We start from the raw sequence: 20,407 nt of genomic DNA on the forward strand, positions 1-20,407 counted from the left end.
GAAAACTTCCTTCTAATTTAAGAAGCTGTGGTCCCAAGAGTATTAGTCCATATCCATGTTGTTTTTCTTTCTCTCTCTGACTTCTCAATGTTTGTCTCACAGTTTTGGGAAGTACACAGGAGAATGGTGTTAAAAAAAGAAAAAATTGCTTTCTGACCAGAGAACCAAAAAGAGGAGCCCAGGGTCCCAGAAAATTCCAGAGAAACTGTGGAGAGAGAGTAGTTTGGGAAAGTGACCCCCTTGTTTTGTTTATGAACTTCTGTACTTACTCCTGTTTTATATATTCATGGATCTGACCCTAAGCAGCATATCATAGATGTTGAGAACTAAACTTAAAGAAAGACGCTGCCTAGGTCAGAGACTGTACACTGGGTAATGCATATGTGTGACTGATCTGAAAAGCATTGTGGACACTGATACTTCACCCCTCAAAAAGGAATTAAAATTGTGGTCTGAACCCAACTGGGCTGATTGCCTGCTAAAACAAAATGATCAATACTCTCTATAGGATTTAAATAAGACCTAGTGTCTCATAACATGCTTTCAAAATGCCTTGAGATAAAATTGAATTTAATCAGCAAATATGTGTGTGTGTGTGTGTGTGTGTGTGTGTGTGTATATATATATATATATATATATATATATATATATATATATGGAAAATCTCAACTCACCTGGGAAAAGACATTCAACAGATTTCAAAGCTGAGATGACAAATATGTTGGAATTAAATGGCATAGACATTAAAAAGCAGCTATTACAAAAATATTCCAATAAATAAGGTGAATCTCTTGGAATGAATGGAAAGGCAGAAATATCATTGAAGAAATTCAAGGTATAGGATGCCAATGGAAATATTTAAATTTAATAAGTAGTAACTGGAATAAAGTCACTGGTTGGGCTCAATAACCAAAAGGAAATGACCAAGGAAAGAGTCAGTGAACTTGAAGATGTATTAATAGAAATTATCTAATTTGAATAAAATAGAAAAAAAGATTGAAAAAAATGAGAAGGGCTTCAGAGACCTTTGGGATAATACCAAAAGTTTTGACATTCATGTCATCACAATCTCAGAAAAAAAGAAAGGTGCAGTAAAAAAAAATAATAAATAAAGAAGAAGCTGAAAATTTCCAAAATTTGGTGAAAAAGGTAAATCTACAGATTCAAGAAGCTCAGTGAACCTAAAAAAGAAAAAGACATCCATTCCCAGTTATATCATAGTCAAAATGCTGAAAACTGAAGACAAGAAAAGTATCTTGAAAGCCCAGAATTCCATATCCAGTGAAATATCTTTCAGGAGCAAAACAACATAAAGATATTCTCAAATGAAGAAAATCTTAGAGAATTTTTTGGTCAGCAGACATGCTCTCAAATAATTGCTTAAGTAATTCTTTCAGACAGAAAGGAAATGCTACCAAAGTCACCTTGGAATATCAGAAATGAAAAAATAGCAACTGAAATAATAAATGTACAGAAAATATAATGAACTATTCTTTCCTTTTATAGTTCTTTATTATATGTGTTATGTTTGAGAACAAAAACCATAAAATTGTCTGATGGAATGCAATGCTTATATATGTCCCATATAATATAAGTAAAATATAAGGGCAGAATAAAGAGATCTATATGGTGGTAAATCTTATATGTTTCACTTGAGGTACTAAAAAAGTTGATTTCAAATAAACTGAAAAGGTAAATATTGCATTGCAATCCCAAGAACAGATGTTGGAACAAATACACAAAGATATATTCAAGAAAACATTAAGTACACTGAAGAGGTTCAAATAGCCCAGAAGAAGGCAGGAAGGAATGAACTAATAGAAAACAGAGGAAACAGAGAGGATGGAACTTTCAGAATGGCTGAATAAGGTTAATCCTTTCTCCAAATCCTCTTTCCAAAATGCAATGATAAATCAGATGAAATTATTTTAAAAAAATAGCCATTTAAAGAGTCCGAAATCAACAGAAGTCATAAAGCAAAATGTGAAGTGTATATTCAAGAAAATCTATTGAATCTCAGTAGAAACAGGGGAGCCTGTGACTTTTTAGTCAGAGGTGGCTCCTACCCTCTCACTTCAGCTCCATGGCAGAAAAGTGATACAAAGATCATGGGAGGGGGCTGATTTCATTTGAAGAAGAATGCTGGAAATGCTGGGACCTGCAGAGTTGTCAAACACTTAGAGATTTCAGTGGCAGAAAATTAGGGAAGGCCAACAGCCCATCTAACTTCTGATTTTGACACTAGTTGGGGTGAGCAATAGACCAGCAGACCAGCCAGAAATTTAACAGGGAGAGCTGAGGACCAAGACAGGCAAAGCAAGCCTTGATAAAACCCTGAGCTAGAAGGTTGTAGCATACACAAGTCTGCATGCACACTAAGTACTAATTGTACTGAGTGAGCTAATTGTACTTGGTTGAATGTGAGACCTTGAAAACACAGACAGTTAAAAAAAAAATAAAAGGGCACATGCTTATAAATTGCCTGAACTTTGAATAAAGCACTGAGATAGGATTTTTGTCTAATCTTTATTAATTTCATGTACTACTCTCCATTTTGACTTGGATATTGGCTTAACTACATCATACTACATCAACTTAAAAATCTAGGTCATCTAATAATTTTATTTAAAATAAGTAACTTTTCAAGGAATATTTTCTATTGGTGAGGTTGTGAAAACTATCCAATAATCTGTGTCATTAATTTTCCCCTCAGGTTTCTAAGTGACTAAGTTGAACAAATAATAACTTATTTCTATAAGAAATAATTACAGAAACTGAGAATAAATTAAAAAGTGACTTGACAAAAGTAGAGGGAGAAACAACTTCACATATGACTATTGGAGCTTGTGAAGTAGAATATTCACACTTTGATGGAACTAAAGAAAGAAAAAATGAACACTAGAGTTAAAAACAACACTTGTCAGGAATTGCAAACTTTAAAATAAAATATTGCTACCAGAAAAGGGTAATCCAGAGGGTGTCACTGAACTACATTCAATACCACTACAAAGCGATATCAAAATATCCACTTTGGCCCTGTGATTGCAGACAAGCCCATCTGCTTGCTAATCTACCTTGTCAACTTCCACTTATTCATCTGTTAATGGCAAACTATCAACGGCAAATGTCTTGTCCCCACTTTTTCTGTTATGTCTTAACAGTTTACCCTACTCCAGTTGGAAGTCTTTCTCCTATAACTCGTGCTTTTGTCTTTATACACAATTGACTGTTTATAATAAAATGCATTTCAGAAAATGTAATGATTGGCAAACTAAATACTGTAGGGGAGGAACAGTGGTAAAGATAGTGACCTTAGAAATCTAGCTCTACCACTTATGAGTTATGTGACCTTTTATTTATCTGGGCCTTATTTATCTTATCCATGCAATGGGAATAATATCTACTTCACAGGTTTATAAGAATTAAGTGTGTTAATGCATGTATAGTTAGTTGCACAATTCGATAGATAAATAGTAATTGACTTTATAATTAAGGGTAAATGATGTACCTCAAGGCTCTCAAGTAATAGATATGTTGGGATGCTGTTTTGTTTGTCAGTTCTTTTGAATTTCTTATGTTTTTCCCCAGTGGCAGGATTGTAATTGCCTCAACAGTAGTAATGCTATGTTTAAGTAATTTGCATCTTTATATCTTACTTCCTCAAACCATGTATGGTTTGGCAGTAAATATACAGTATCTATGTACCAAAGGAACTCATAAAGGAAGTTGTCTCATCCCATAATAATCAAAAGCTCTCAAATGCTGAACTGTCTGAATGGTTGACTCTGATGATGATGTGTGTGTAGATGTACACGCATATATGTAAACCTGAATATATAGACATAACTACAGTGAATTGAAGACATGGAGTGTGTATTTAATTCTCTCTTTTTTAAAACAAACTATAGTCTTAAACCTATTCACAAAATACACACACACACACACAGTAATTATGCATTTACATATACACAATGTGAATTGTCTCTTAATCAGAGAACAATTGTCTCTCACAATGCCGTGTCCCTACTTGAAGATAGCTCTTGTGATGGCTCTGCAGCTGTATGTGTGGAGATGAGCCAAGATGCTCTCAAGTGTGGAAAGTGGTCCAGATGTCACTGCTACTGCTGGAGAGAGATACTCCAGAGGTTGTCATCTGGGCATTACCACTGCCAAAATTGTTGCCTTGGCCACAGCTGTTGGCTTTCCTGCTGGAAGATGAGGGAGGAAGAAAACATTTGAAAGCCTTGCCAAAACAGTGGGAGGCAGCCACAAAATGAGTACACATTGGTGTAAAAGTCACAAATCTGATATAAAATGAATTTGTTTGTAGATTAATTGCAACACTCTGTTTATATGTATAAACTTCTTAATTGTTTATATGCTGCATTGCAGTATTGAAGGCATGATTTCAAAGCTCATAAAGACCTGACCAGCTGTTGGTTGAGTTTATTAATAATCTGTTATAACATCATGTTAATCTAGGAGATTCAGGTGTTTCAAAACTGAACTTTGAGATGTAGGTCCCAAAGTGCACACTCTTTTCTTCTATGTTTCACTAAAATTAACATCTTTTTGTAGACAATGTCTTATATTTGTGTCTCCTATAGTGCCTTAAAAACTTCATTTCTTGTAGCAGATGTCCAACGCATGCTGTTAAGGTGATGTGAACCAAACAACATTTAACCGAACTGAATGAAATTGAATTAAATAATATTAATTGGAACTATGAGTTAGCTTTTGGTCTTCCATTTTGCTATGACCTCACATTGGTAAATATATCATGTTGTCAGTCTCTTATAGGGCTTTTTTCTGTAAATATCAAAATACAAATAAACAATTGAGGCAAAATTGAAAAAAAGTGTGGGCCATGTACCTGGGTTAATACACTGATGCAGATATTCATGATAATTCATTTTTTTTTGATTCCATATTTAATGTGTAGATAAATGACAAGAATTTATAGATATCCACTATAAATGAAAATAATAAAATTTTGTCTTGGACACAATAAGGAGAAAAATAATATTTTCCCATGGACATGGATTACCCCACTTTATTTATTCAACAAGCTTGTATTGAGCAAAACTTTGTGTGAAATAGTCTCCTAGAAAGTACAAAATAAATAAGTAGGAGATGGTCCTTCCATTCAAAGGACTCCCAGTCACATGGAAGTTTCATATATAAACGTGGATAAATTATAATATGGTAAGGATTGTGACAGAAATACACACAGAAACGTGCCTGGAAAGAAGGATTAGTGGAAGGTCTTGAGGACATTATTGAAAGAAATATAGAGGGAATCCAGATAAGGAACAGAAAGAACAGTCCAGAAATGGGGCAAAATACATAAAGTCAGGAAACATGAAACATCCAGATCACTAAGCCATTTTTACATAGTATTAATCAGTGTTTTTTTTCTCTTCTCTCCCTTTCTCCCTCTCCCTTTCTCACTCTTTCTCTCTCTCTTTCTTCCATAGTGTGATACAGAATTTTAATTCAAAGTCATAAATAAAAAATAGACTCTTTACTCTCATTCAAACCTTGAAAAATACAAAGACAAAAGTATGGCTCAAACCAAGGACAGAAATTTCTTCTTTCTTGTCTACTGTTTCTTGTATTTTTGTTTCATTTTCTCAAAATGCAGAATGGCTTTATCAGATAGTCAAGATCAAGGCTACAGGTATTCACTTTATTCCAACTCTGTAACCCAAGAGTAGGAGAGTGTTCCACAGAAGTTCCAGCTAGAAAAAATTTAGGTAGGGGCACTGATTAGATCTACTTGAGCCATATGCCAATATCTGGATATATCTCTGAGGCCAAGCAGGGGCACAGTATGATTGGCTCCATTTTTCTTATATAGCAAACCTCTAAAGTATGACCATAAAGTAATTGATGACATTTATCAAGATCATATGGAATTCAGGAGGATAAGTTTCCTCTGACGGATGGAAAAGATGATACCTACAAATAGAGGAGGTCAGGATGCTGTTATGATAGAGATACCAAATGTGTATCTGATTCTACTAAGGAGTTTGGATTTTTTTCCTTTAGACCATGTGAAACTGTTGAAGGGTTTTGTTCAGTGGAGTAATTCATTTGTTTGTGTTTGTAGGACCTGACTCAGTCATCCTGGTGAGAGATGATGAGAGACTCTATACTGACAGTGGTCATAGATATACATATAGGGAATGTATTTAAGAAATAGGAAGAAAATGTGTCATAACAGTAATCGACTGAATGGGAAGTAGGTTTGGAAAAGAAGAAGGTGGTACAAGAAAAGGCGGGAAACCAAGAGCTCCCCTTATTCAATTACTAATTTAAGTTAATTTTGTGTTGAAATACCTTATAATCATCCCTTCTTTTAAACTCTGTAGTTACATCATTTACTTTAGCCTTCATCATCTCATTTCCCTGGAATATTGCAATAGTCTCTTCAGCAATCTGTTTGCTTCCAGTATTTCATCTTTCCAGTCTATTTTCATTCTGTAATTCAAGATATCTTCCTTAAAAATCTAACCTTTCTTTTCCTTATTTTAGAAACATTAGGTGTTACTTGAAACCTAAGGCTGGGAGAAGATCCTAGTTTTTCAAGATGGTATACAGAATCTGTCATAAGCAAGTCTTAATCCACCCCATGAATAACTACAGTACAGCAGAAATTAGAGACACTATACCTTCTCAGCACTACTTTCTCCCTTTCTATGCTCTCCCAGCTGGAAGCCCATGAACTTTTTTCCCTGTAATCTCCACCAAGAGGATCAGGTTTAGAGTCTGAAAATAAGAGACAATAATGTAAGAATTGGAAGAAGGAAAATTTATCATAATTCCTCCAGTAGAAGCAAGCAAAAATATGAGCTCTATCAAACATGAAATTGTTGCCACAATTTCCAGAAGTTTTCACAAAAACCTTCTGCCTCATATCTGGAGCCAGGGGTGTTTGTGACCAAAAGTTTCCTATGGTTCATGCAACCTCATGACTCCCTAACTGGTAATGGCAAATCTGAGAACCACAGCAGTTTCCCTGAATCTTGAAACATCTAGCCTTTTCATCACTTTTGTAAACATATCTATTTTACTGTATTAAATCTTTTCCACTTGAACTTTCTAGAATGGTTACCATCATTCTCACCAAACACAAACTGAGAATTTTATTATCATAAGTGGTTCCATGAAACCAATTTTAAAGATGGGATTCTGGGTTTTATTATTTGATGTGTTTATATATCACATCAATAATGTGCCAGTGGATGCCATTATTGCCAGTGGAAAATACGATATTGATAGTGTATTTCAGTGGAAATACAGTTACTTAAATTATCTGCTACAGTTGTTGTGTAGTGAAGTGCCTGTTATATGCACGGTTTGGTAGCCCAAGTGGCAGAAGCAATAGAACATTGGGGTGGAAATAAGAACTGTGGTGTAGGATAGCTGCTTCTGGCTGTTCTGAAGAGTTTATAGAAAGAAAATGGCAAATTCAAACCTATAATCTCTCAGGGATGCTCAAAGAAGTGGAAAACTTCTCCATTTGGCCCCCCAAAATTTTTTTTTTTTTTTTTTTAATTTATTCATTTATTTATTTATGGCTGTGTTGGGTCTTCGTTTCTGTGCGAGGGCTTCCTCCAGTTGCGGCAAGCGGGGGCCACTCTTCATCGCGGTGCGCGGGCCTCTCACTGTCGCGGCCTCTCCCGTTGCGGAGCACAGGCTCCAGACGCGCAGGCTCAGTAGTTGTGGCTCACGGGCCTAGTTGCTCCGCGGCATGTGGGATCTTCCCAGACCAGGGCTCGAACCCGTGTCCCCTGCATTGGCAGGCAGATTCTCAACCACTGCGCCACCAGGGAAGCCCCCCCAAAATTTTTTTAACTTTTCTAGCCAAAGGGCTAAAATATTCAAAATATAGACCCAAAGTCTGTTCAAGTATGTTTCTAAATTATAATGCAGTTTGGACAGGGATTGGGAAAGATCAACATCTTCAGTTTTGTAATGAAAACTTTTGGGTGGATTTTAAAAATCTGATTATCTTGATCCCTTCCCCTTGATATCCTAATGAACATCTCTTGTCAGGAAAATCAGCTTCTCTTATCTTGTCTGAAGAAACCTGCCTACGCTGTCTTAATTATTCCAAGTCCCTTTTAAGACTCACTTTCTCTACCCAGTCATGGACTTCAGACTCTTAATTAGAGACACATCTAGCATGCCCCAAAGATATAAATACAATATAGCTTATCCATTGAAAAAATGCATAACATATAATTCAACAGAAACCTGAGAAATATATGTGGGAATTGATTCCTTAAGTGCTATACCAGGAAGAAAATAACATGATTTGATTAGGTTGGATATACTGATATGCATACAATTATAAGAGATTCTTGATTTGAGAGAGGGTGTGGTGGGTTTAACTCTTACTCTGTTGTTTGAATGGCACTTGGACAAAATATAACCTACACTAAATGCAAATGAGGATAAAGAATTTTCTGGTACAATGTAGAGCAATGAATCCAAAGGTTTAGGAATATAGGAACACTTGAATGGATTCATATCATAAGAGCCATTCATAACTCCCTACTCCCTCCCTCCAGGTTCCAGGATACACTCCCTTCATACATTGATCAGGGGATCTCAGCATTCATGGAAAGTTCCCTAGTGGCTCTCCTTCTGGAACTCTTGGCCATCAGACACAGGGAGGCATGTTACAAAAGTGGTAAACAGTACCAGAGCAGACATTAAAATAGATTGACTGGAGGAAAACTTTGGAAATTGCTAATTTATCTCATTGTTCCTAGGACAGAAATAAATTGTCACCTACAGAGTAATTACCTGATTAGAATAACTAAAAACAATAAAATATTGGTCTGGTGTATAGTTTCCCCTGCACTATTTGTTGAAAAGACTATTCTTCCCCCTTTGAATGGTCTTAGAACCCTTGTCAAAAATCATTTACCCATATATGTGGAAATTTATTTCTGGACTGTTAATTCTATTCCACTGGCCTATATGTCTGTTTTATACCAATACCACACTGTTTTGATTACTGTAGTAAGTTTTGAAATTAGGAGAGAGTCCTCTAGTGTTGTTCTTCCTTTTTGAGATTGTCATGGTTATTACATGCCATGTGAATTTCAGAATGGGTTTTTCTATTTCTGCAGAACACATCTTAGGGAATTTGATAGAAATTGAATTGAATCTGTAGATTCCTTTAGGTAGTATTGATATCTTAACAATATGAAGTCTCCCCATCCATGAACAAAGGGATATATTTCCATTTATTTATGCCTTTTAAAATTTCTTTCAGCAATGTTTGTAGTTTTTATTTTACAAGTCTTTCACTTTTAGGTTAAGGGAATTCTTAAACATTTTATTCTTTTTAATGCTATTGTTAATGAAATTATGTTCAAAATTTTCTTTCCGGTTATTTATTATAGTGTATACAAATACAACTGATTTTGTATGTTGACTTTATGTCCTGCTACTTTGATGAATTCATTTATTAGTTCTAACAGTATTTTTGTGTGTATAATCTTTAGTGTTTTTTACATATAAGATCATATCATCTGGAAACAAAAATAATTTTACTTCTTTTCCAATTTCGATGTCTTCTATTTCTTTTTCTTGCCTAATTGCTCTGGCTAGAACTTCCAGAATTCATTAAGTAGAAGTGTTAAGAGTGGGCATCCTTGCTTTTTTTTTTTTTTTGATCTTAAAAGAAACACTTTCAGTCTTTCACTGTTGAGTATAATGTTTGCTGTGTGTTCTCATTAGTGGCTTTTATTACGTTGAAGTAACTTCTTTCTATTTCTATTTCACTGAGTGTTTTTATCATGAAGGAGTGTTGAATTTTGTCAAATGGAGATAATCATGTGAGTTTTCCCTTTATTCTGTTAGTGTACTATATTACATTGATCAATTTTCTTATGTTGAACCATCCTTGCATTCCAGGAATTTCCCACTTGGTCATGGAGTATAATCATTTTAATATGATGTTGAATTCAATCTGGTAGTATTTTATTGAGGATTTTTATGTCAGTGTTCATAAGGGATATTGATCTGTAATTGTCTCTTTTATGTATTGAATTTTTCTTTGGTATCAGGGTAATTCTGATCTCACAGGATGAGTTAGGAAGTGATCTCTCCTCTTGAATATTTTGGAAAAATTTGAGAAGGATTGGTATTAGTCCCACTTTAAATGTTTGGCAGAAGTCACCAGGGAAGTCGTCAGATCCAGAGATTTTTCTTTGTTGAGTGATATGCAATTACTGATTCAGTCCCCTTACTATTTATCGGTCTATTCAGATTTCCTATTTCTTCATGATTTAGTATTGGAAGGTTTTGTTTCTATGAATCTGTCCACTTCATATAGTTTATCCAATTTTGTTAGCATGCAATGGTTCATAGTACTCTCTTATAATACTTTTTATTTCTGTAGAATTGGTAGTAATGTATCCACTTTCATTTTTTTTTTTTCATTGGAGTAGACTTGTTTTACAATATGGTGTTAGTTTCTGCTGTACAGCAAAATGAATCAGCTGTACGTATACATATATCCTTGCCGTTTTGGATTTCCTTCCCATTTAGGTCACCACAGAGCACTGAGTAGAGTTCCCTGTGCTATACAGTAGGTTCGCATTAGTCATATATTTTATAAATAGTAGTGTAAATATGTCAGTCCCAATCTCCCAATTCATCCCACCTCCCCCCCACCCCTTGGTGTCCATACATTTGTTGTTTACGTATGTGTCTCTATTTCTTCTTTGCAAATAGGTTCATCTGTATCACTTTTCTAGATTCCACATATATGCATTAATATACAATATTAGTTTTTCTCTTTCTGACTTACTTCACTCTGTATGACAGTCTCTAGGTCCATCCACATCTCTGAAAATGACACAATTTCGTTCCTTTTAATAGCTGAGTAACATTCCATTGTGTATATATACTACATCTTCTTTATCCATTCCTCAGTTTATGGGCATTTAGATTGTTTCCATGTCCTGGCTATGGTAAATAGAGCTGCAGTGAACATTGGGATGCATGTATCTTTTTGAATTATGGTTTTCTCCAGGTATATGTCCAGGAGTTGGGTTTCTGGGTCATGTGGTAGTTCCATTTTTAGTTTTTCAAGGAACCTCCATACTGTTCTCCATAGTGGCTGTATCCATATACATTCCCACCAACAGTGTAAGATGGTTCCCTTTTCTCCACACCCTCTCCATCAATTATTGTTTGTAGATTTTTTGATGTTGGCCATTCTGACTGGTGTGAGGTGATACCTCATTGTAGCTTTACTTTGCATTTCTCTAATAATTTCTGAGGTTGAGAATCTTTTCATGTGCCTCTTGACCTTCTGTATGTCTTCTTTGGAGAAATATCTCTTTAGGTCTTCTGCCCATTTTTCGATTGCGTTGTTTGATTTTTTGATATTGAGCTGCATGAGCTGTTTGTATATTATGGAGATTAATACCTTGTAGGTTGCTTCTTTTGCAAATATTTTCTCCTATTATGAGGTTTGTCTTTTCTTCTTGTGTATGGTTTCCTTTGGTATGCAAAAGTTTTTAAGTCCCATTTGTTTATTTTTGTTTTTATTTTCATTACTCTAGAAGGTGGGAGGTGGGTAAAAAAGATCTTGCTGCAATTGATGTCAGATAGTGTTCTGCTTATGTTTTCCTCTAAGATTTTTATAGTGTCCAGCCTTACATTTAGATCTTTAATCCACTTTGATTTGATTTTTGTGCATGGTGTTAGGAAGTGTTCTAATTTCATTCTTCTACATATAGCTATCCAGTTTTCCCAGCACAATTTATTGAAGAGACTGTCTTTCTCCATTGTATATTCTTGCCTCCTTTGTCATAGATTAGGTGACCATAGGTGGGTGCGTTTATCTCTGGGCTTTCTATCCTGTTCCATGGAACTATATTTCTGTTTTTGTGCCAGTACCATAATGTCTTGATTACTGTAGCTTTGTAGTGTAGTCTGAAGTCAGGGAGCCTGATTTCTCCAGCTCAGTTTTTCTTTCTCCCAAATTGCTTTGGGTATTCGAGGTCTTTTGTGTTTTCATACAAATTGTAATTTTTTTTGTTCTAATTCTGTGAAAAATGCCATTGGTAATTTGATAGAGATTGAATTGAATCTGTAGATTGCTTTTGGTAGTATAGCCATTTTTACAATATTAATTCTTCCAATCCAAGAACATTGTATATCTCTACATCAGCTTGTGTCATCTTTGATTTCTTTCATCAGTGTCTTATAGTTTTCTGAGTACAGGTCTTTTGCCTCCTTAGGTAGGTTTATTCCTAGGTATTTTATTCTTTTTGTTGCCATGGTGAATGGGATTGTTTCCTTAAATTCTCTGTCTGATCTTTCATTTTCACTGTATAGGAATGCAAGAGAGTTCTGTGTATTGATTTTGTATCCTGCAACTTTACCAAATTCATTGATTAGCTCCAGTAGTTTTCTGGTGGCATCTTTAGGATTATCTATGTATAGTATCATGTCATCTGCAAACAGTGACAGTTTTACTTCTTTTCCAATTTGTCTTCCTTTTATTTCTTTTTCTTCTCTGATTGCCATGGTTAGGACTTACAAATCTATGTTGAATAATAGTGACAAGAGTGGACATCCTTGTCTTGTTCCTGATCGTAGAGGAATGGTTTCAGTTTTTCACCATTGAGAATGATGTTTGCTGTGGGTTTGTCATATATGGCCTTTATTACGTTGAGGTAGGTTCCCTCTATGCTCACTTCCTGGAGAGTTTGAAACATAAATTGGTGTTGATTTTGTAAAAAGCTTTTTCTGCATCTATTGAGATGATTGTATGGTTTTTATTCTTCAATCTGTTAATATGGTGTATCACATTGATTGATTTTCGTATATTGAAGAATCCTTGCATCCCTGGGATAAATCCCACTTGATCATGGTGTATGATCCTTTTAATGTGTTGTTGGATTCTGTTTACTAGTATTTTGTTGATGATTTTTGCATGTATGTTCATGAGTGATATTGGTCTGTAATTTTCTTTTTTTGTAGTATCTTTGTCTGGCTTTGGTATCAGGGTGATAGTAGGCTCATAGTATGAGCTTGGAGTCATGCTCCCCCTGTAATTTTTTGGGAAGAGTTTGAGAAGGATGGGTGTTAGCTCATCTCTTAATGTTTGATAGAATCCACCTGTGAAGCCATCTGGTCCTGGACTTTGGTTTGTTGGAAGATTTTTAATCACAGTTTCAATTTCATTACTTGTGATTGGTCTGCTCATATTTTCTATTTCTTCCTGGTTAAGTCTTGGAAGGTTATACCTTTCTAAGAATTTGTCTATTTCTTCCAGGTTGTCCTTCGCATAGAGTTGCTTGTAGTAGTCTCTTATGATGCATTGTATTTTTGCGGTGTCTGTTGTAACTTGTTTTTCATTTCCATTTTTATTGATTTGAATCCTCTCCCTCTTTTTCTTGATGAGTCTGGCTAAAGCTTTATCAGTTTTGTTTGTCTTCTCAAAGAACCAGCTTTTAGTTTTATTGATCTTTGCTACTGTTTTCTTTGTTTCTATTGCATTTATTTCTGCTCTGATGTTTATGATTTCTTTCCTTCTACTAACTTTGGGTTTTGTTTGTTCTTCTTCCTCTAGTTCCTTTTGATGTAAGGTTAGGTTGTTTATTTGAGATTTTTCTTGTTTTTTGAGGTAGGATTGTATTGCTACAAACTTCCCTCTTAGAACTGCTTTTGCTGCATCTCATAGGTTTTGGATCATCATGTTTTCATTGTGATTTGTCTCTAGGTATTTTTTGATTTCCTCTTTGATTTTTTCAGTGATCTCTTATTTATTTAGTAACATATTGTTTAGCCTCCATATGTTTGTGCTTTTTACGTTTTTTTCCCCTGTAATTTATTTCTAATCTCAGAGTGTTGTGGTCAGAAAAGATGCTTGATATGATTGCAATTTTCTTAAATTTACTGAGGCTTGATTTGTGACCGAAGATGTGATCTATCTGGGAGAATGTTCCATGTGAACTTGAGAAGAAAGTGTAATCTGCTGTTTTTGGATGGAATGTCCTATAAATATCAATTAAATCTATCTGGCCTATTGTATCATTTAAAACTTGTGTTTCTTTATTAATTTTCTGTCTGGATGATCTTTCCTTCGGTGTAAAAGAAGTGCTAAAGTCCCTCACTATTTTGTGTTACTGTTGATTTCCCCTTTTTTGGCTGTTAGCATTTGCCTTATGTATTGAGGTGCTCCTATGGTGGGTGCATAAATATTTACAATTGTTATATCTTCTTCTTGAATTGATCCCTTGATCATTATGTAGCATCCTTCCTTGTCTCCTGTAACAGTCTTTATTTTGAAGTCCATTTTGTCTGACATGAGTATTGCTACTCCAGGTTTCTTTTGATTTCCATTTGCATGGAATATCTTTTCCACCCCCTCACTTTCAGTCTGTATGTGTTCTTAGGTCTGAAGTTGGTCTCTTGTAGACACCATATATATGTGTCTTTTTTTAATATCCATTCAGCCAGTCTGTGTCTTTTTGTTGGAGCATTTAATCCATTTATGTTTAAGGTAATTATAGATATGTATGTTCCTATTACCATTTTCTTAATTGTTTTGGGTTTATTTTGTAGATCTTTTTCTTCTATTGTATTTCCCACCTAGAGAAGTTCTTTTAGCATTTGTTGTAGGGCTGGTTTGTTGGTGCTGATCTCTTTTAGCTTTTGCTTGTCTGTAAAGCTTTTGATTTCTCCATTGAATCTGAATGATATCCTTTCTGGGCAGAGTAATCTTGGCTGTAGGTTTTTCTTTTTCATCACTTTAAATCTATCCTGCCACTCCCTTCTGGCCTGCAGAGTTTCTGCTGAAAAATCAGCTGATAACCTGATGGGGATTCCCTTCTATGTTATTTGTTCTTTTTCCCTTGCTGCTTTTAATATTTTTTCTTTGAATTTAATTTTTGTTAGCTTGATTAATATGGGTCTTCACATGTTTCTCCTTGGGTTAATCCTGTATGGGAGTCTCTGCACTTCCTGCACTTGGGTGGCTATTTACTTTCCTGTGTTAGGGAAGTTTTCGACTATAATCTCTTCAAATATTTTTGCAGACACTTTCTCTTTCTCTTCTTCTTCTGAGATCCCTATAATTAGACCATTAAGCCATTTAATGTTGTCCCAGAGGTGTCTGACACTGTCCTCATTTCTTTTCATTCTTTTATCTTTATTCTGCTCCTTGGCAGTTATTTCTACCATTCTGTCTTCCAGCTCACTTATTCGTTCTTCTGCCTCAGTTATTTTGCTATTGATTCCTTCTAGTGTATTTTTCATTTCAGTTATTGTGTTGTTCACCACTGTTTGTTTGTTATTTAGTTCTTCTAGGTCCTTGAGAAAAATTTCTTGTATTTTCTTAATCCATGCCTCCATTCTATTTCTGAGAATTTGGATCATGTGTACTATCATTACTCCAAATTCTTTTTCAGGTAGATTGCCTATTTCCTCTTCATTTATTTGGTCTTGTAGGTTTTTACCTTGCTCCTTCATCTGTAATATATTTCTTTGTCTTATTTTTGTTGATGGGTGCAGATGTGTTCCTGTCTTCCTGGTTCTTTGGCCTGAGGAGTCCAGCACTGGAGCTTGCAGGCAGTTGGCTGGAGCTGGGTCTTGTTGGCGTGATGAGGACTTCCATGAGATGTCACACTGATTAATATTTCCTGGGACCTGAAGTTCTCTGGTAGTCCAGTGGCTTGGATTTGGTGCTCCCATAACAGGGACTCAGGCCTGACCCCCGGCCTGTGAACCAAGACCCTGCAAACAGCATGGCTCAGAAAAAAAAAAAAAAAAAAAAGACAAAGGAAGCTCAAGGCAGATAATAAAAACAAAACCAAACAAAAACGAACACACACACAAAAAGAAAAGAAAACAAATAGACAAATAAAACCCAAGGCAAATAACAAAAACAAATACAAGCAAACAAAAAACAAACCAACAAGCAAACAACAACAACAACAAAGCACAACAAGGAAAGCCCAAAACAAGAAGGCACCCAAACAAGAGAGCCCAAAAACTGAAACCAATAATAAAAACAAAACTAACCTAAACAGAAAACAAAACAAAACAAAACCAAAAACAAATTAAAAGAAAAGCTAAATGAACCGAAGACAAACACTCAAAAATGACAAAAAGAAAACAAAAATAAATAAATAAATAAAATAAAAAATAAGATAACAAAACAAAAATATTGAAAAAAAACAAGACAAACAAAAGAGACAACAAGCAAAAAAGAGCAGAACAATAACAAAGAATAAAAAATGAGATAAAATAAAATTAGTAAAATAAAAAATATCTTGGAAAAAATAAAAAAGAAAATGAAACTACAAAACAGAACAACAATGTAAAAAATTTTTTAAAAATTTAATTAATTAATTAATTAAATTTAATTAAAAAATTCCCTGGTGCCTCCACTATCAGTATCCTTGCCCCCATAGTGAGCTACAGCCAATCTCCACCTCCCCAGGATACCCTCCAAAACCTCTAGGTAGATCTCTGAACCACTGTGTCAGCCCCACCCCTGCGTATGTTCCTCTCACCAGTGTCTGCTCCTGAAGCTGGCCCAGAACACAGGTACCTGTGCAGGCCAGCTGGGGTGTGGGCTTCCACGGGCATGGCTGCAGAGTCCAACACAGCCAGAAGAAGTTTTGGAGGTGGGTGGTGCTTGGGTCCACTGACCCACGTGGTCAGAGGAGGCTTTGACGGGGGTGGGGCTCAGGCCCATGACCCGTGTGGCTGGAGGAAGATTTGTCAGGGTCGGCAGGTGGGCTGCTGGGACTTGATCCACTTTCATTTCTGATTTTAGTAATTTGAATCTTCTCTTTCTTTTTCCGTATTTGATCTTGCTAAACGTTTGTCAATTTGGTTGATCTTTTTGAAGAACTAGCTTTTGGTTTCATTGATTATGTTCTATTTTATTGTATTCTTTATTTAATTTATCTCTGCTCTAATCTTTATTATTTCTTTCCTTCTACTAGCTTTGGGTTTAGTTTGCTCTTTTTTTTCTAATTCCTTAAGTTTTAAAATTAGCTTTTTGATTTGAGATCTTTCTTGCTTCTTCTAATGTAAGCTTGTATAGCCATACATTTCCCCTTAGCACTACTTTCACTGCATCTTGTAAGTTTTGTTATGTTGTGTTTTAATTTTCATTCATCTCTAAGTATTTTCTAATTTCCCTGATGATTTTTTCTTTGATCCATTTGTTAAGAAAGTATTGTTTAATTTTCATATTTTGTTAAATTTCCAGTTTTCCTTCTGTTATTGATTCCTAACTTTATCCCATTGGATTGGAGAATATATTTTGTATGAAAGCTAACTTTTCAAATCTCTTAAGACTCACTTTATGACCTAATATATGTTCTTTCCTGGAAAATATCCCATGTGCACCTGAGAAGTATGTGTATGCTGTTGTTATTAGGTAGAGTGTTCTATATGTGTCTGTTAGATATAGTTAATTTATTGTGTTGTTAAAGTCCTCTATTTTCTTACTTTATTCTATCTGGTTTATCTACCCATTATTGATAGTGAGTTATTAACGTCTTCAACTATTATTATAGAACTACTTCTTCTTCAATTCTGTTAATTTTTACTTCCTATATTTTGACGGTTTCTTATTGTCTGTAAATAAATATTTATAATTGTTGTTTCTGCTGTATTAAATCTTTTAATAATATATAATGTCATTCTTCGTCTCTTGTAAACTCTTTTGATTTAAAGTCTACTTTGTCTAATACTAGTATAGCTACCATGTTCTCTTTAGGTTACTATTTGCATGGGATATCTTTTTCTATTCTGTCACTTTTGGTCTATTTGTCTTTCTTTGGATCTGAAGTGAATCTCTTGTAGACAGCATGTACTTGGATCATGTGTGTTTAGCTATTCTGCCAATCTCTGTCTTTTGATTGGAATATTTCTTCCATTTACATTTAAAGTAATTGCTGATAAGCAGGAACTTCTATTTTGCTATTTGTTTTCTACATGGTTTGCAAATTTATTGTCCCTCATTCCCTGCATTGCTCTTTTCCTTTGAGTTTTGTTCATTATTTGTAGTGGAATATTTTAATTCTCTTCTCTTTTCTTTTTGTGTATGTTATTTATCTATTTCTTTATGGTTACCATGAGGATTACATTTATAATCTTAAAATTATAACACTAATTTGAATTTCTTAGTTTTTCACAGTGATTTATTGTCCATTATGACTTTTTCATAGAGATAATTTTCCAATTTAAAACTTTCAAATATTTAAAATACACTATCAGGCATTATAACTTTATATAGCTGACATTTTACTATCAAAGTTATGAGCACATATCACTAAAATTCTTTCCGCATACTTTTTAAAAAATACAGCGATGTAATAGTGGAAGCAATTTACCTTCTTTGTGAAGCCTATGAGTGTCAGTTGCACCTCCAATAAAAGTTCCATTGACAAATATTCTTAGCACACTTCTTTCACTGGTCTATTTTGTAAAGAATATCTTCCAACTGGCTTCTATATTCAAGCACGTTCAGTTCCACCACTTTATAGTTAACATTCATGTCATGGAAAAGTATGTTTACAATTGTACTGTAAGAACAGGATGTTTTTGAGGCAATCATCACCCAGTTATCAGAAATTGTTTCTTGCATCTGATTCATAGGAGCAGTTGCTGAGTTCCCCAAAGATGATGATGATGTGCTATTCCCCATACCAAAGGCAGAAGCTCCTGCTGCCCAACCAAACTGGCCTACTGAAGCCACTCTAGCTTTGTCCCCACCAAAGCTGCATGGCACCAACACATGGTCCTGATTTGAATTTTTACCAATTTAATTTCAGTAACATGCAAAAATTCTGCTCATTTACTGCACTGTCCTCACCCCTTTTGGTTGTTGAGGTCACAAAATTACATCTTTATGCATGGCATACCCTAAAACACTAACTAATAATTCTTTTAAATGCATTAAAGTCTTAAATTATGTTTCAAACAAAGCATTAAGTTATAAACCACAGTTATAATAGCACTAGCTTTTAGAGCAATAATTTTTTTAAATGTTTTTATCTCTTGAGTCCTGTAGAAAACTATAAATGGACTTACAAACCATTGCTACAATAATGTTGGCTTTTATAATTGTCCACATGTTTACATTTAGTGAGTTTTTTATTTCTTCATGTGACTTTGTGTTGCTGCCTTGTGTCCTTTCATTTCACCCCTGCAGCACTCCATTGAGCATTTCTTGCTCAAGGGCAGGTCTAGTGGTAACAAACTTCTTCAGTTTTTGTTGTCTGAGAATGTCTTAATTTCTCCCTCACCTTTGAAGGACATTTTTGCTGAGTATAGGATTCTTGGTTAACAGTTTTTCTCTTTTATCACTTTAAATATATAGACCTCCTGACTTCTGGCCTCCAAATGTTGTGATAAGAAATCTGTTAATAATTTTATTGCGGATTCTTTGTATGTGATGAGTCACCTCCATCTTGCTGCTCTCAGGATACTCCCTTTGTCTTTGTCTTTTGAATGTTTGATTATGTGTCTTGGTGCACATCTCTGAGTTCACCATACTTGGAATATGTAGAGTTTCTTAGATGTTTATATTTATATATTTCATCAAATTTGGGAAATTTTAAGCCATTTTTTTCAAATATTGTCTCCTCCTCTTTTTTTCTTCTCCTTTTGTGACTCCCACAATGTGTATGTTGGTCCATTGTTGGTGTTCCAGAGGTCCCTTAGACTCTGTTAACTTGTCTTCAACCTTTTCTCTTTCTGTTCCTCAAACTCAATAATTTTTATCCCAGAGAGCTGGTTATTCAATGTTGACATACACAACACTGGGTAGATGTTCATATGTTTGCTGAGAGCTGTATTGGATATTTTTATTGGCAATGCAGAGCATTTTCTTCTTTCAAAATCTCCCACTCAAAGATGAGATGGAGTAGACCAACACTTGTTCCTGTTCTTTCCAATAAATACAACGAAAAACCCTGGAAGTTATATGAACACACACACATACACACACACACACACACACACACACACACACACACACAAAGACTGAAAGATGAAGAGAAAATTATATATACATACATATATTTTTTTCTAATCAATTTCTTCCCAAACAGCTATCACAAGCAATCTTAGATAAAGAATAGTAGTAAGAATATACAATAGATATTGAATATATTGAATATTGTTGTATAAATGAGGTAGAAAATAAAATAAGGGATATTTACTACTTAACCATTAAATTTATTGTGAAATATGTTTTTGCCATTTGAATGCAGAATCATTTCTAACAGAACTTTTTTCTTTTCATTAATCTTAATATGTTTGTGCAGGTGCTAGTTCACAGTTTCCATTATTTTGGCTAAAATAAATTTGAGTAACAGCAGTAAATTCTAGTAAACAATTT

General features: G+C 34.7%; 1 pseudogene across 1 annotated transcript; it reads right to left on the bottom strand.

The window, feature by feature from the left end:
* Positions 1-10,444: 10,444 nt before the first annotated feature.
* LOC309614804 (glutaredoxin-2, mitochondrial pseudogene) lies at positions 10,445-20,022 on the bottom strand (annotated as a pseudogene). Its single transcript has one exon. The product of its transcript is annotated as a glutaredoxin-2, mitochondrial pseudogene (transcript).
* Positions 20,023-20,407: the final 385 nt, after the last annotated feature.

The sequence above is a fragment of the Balaenoptera borealis genome (genome assembly GCF_965194805.1).
Source record: "Balaenoptera borealis genome assembly, chromosome: 17".
In the NCBI taxonomy this organism is placed as follows: Eukaryota; Metazoa; Chordata; class Mammalia; order Artiodactyla; family Balaenopteridae; genus Balaenoptera; species Balaenoptera borealis.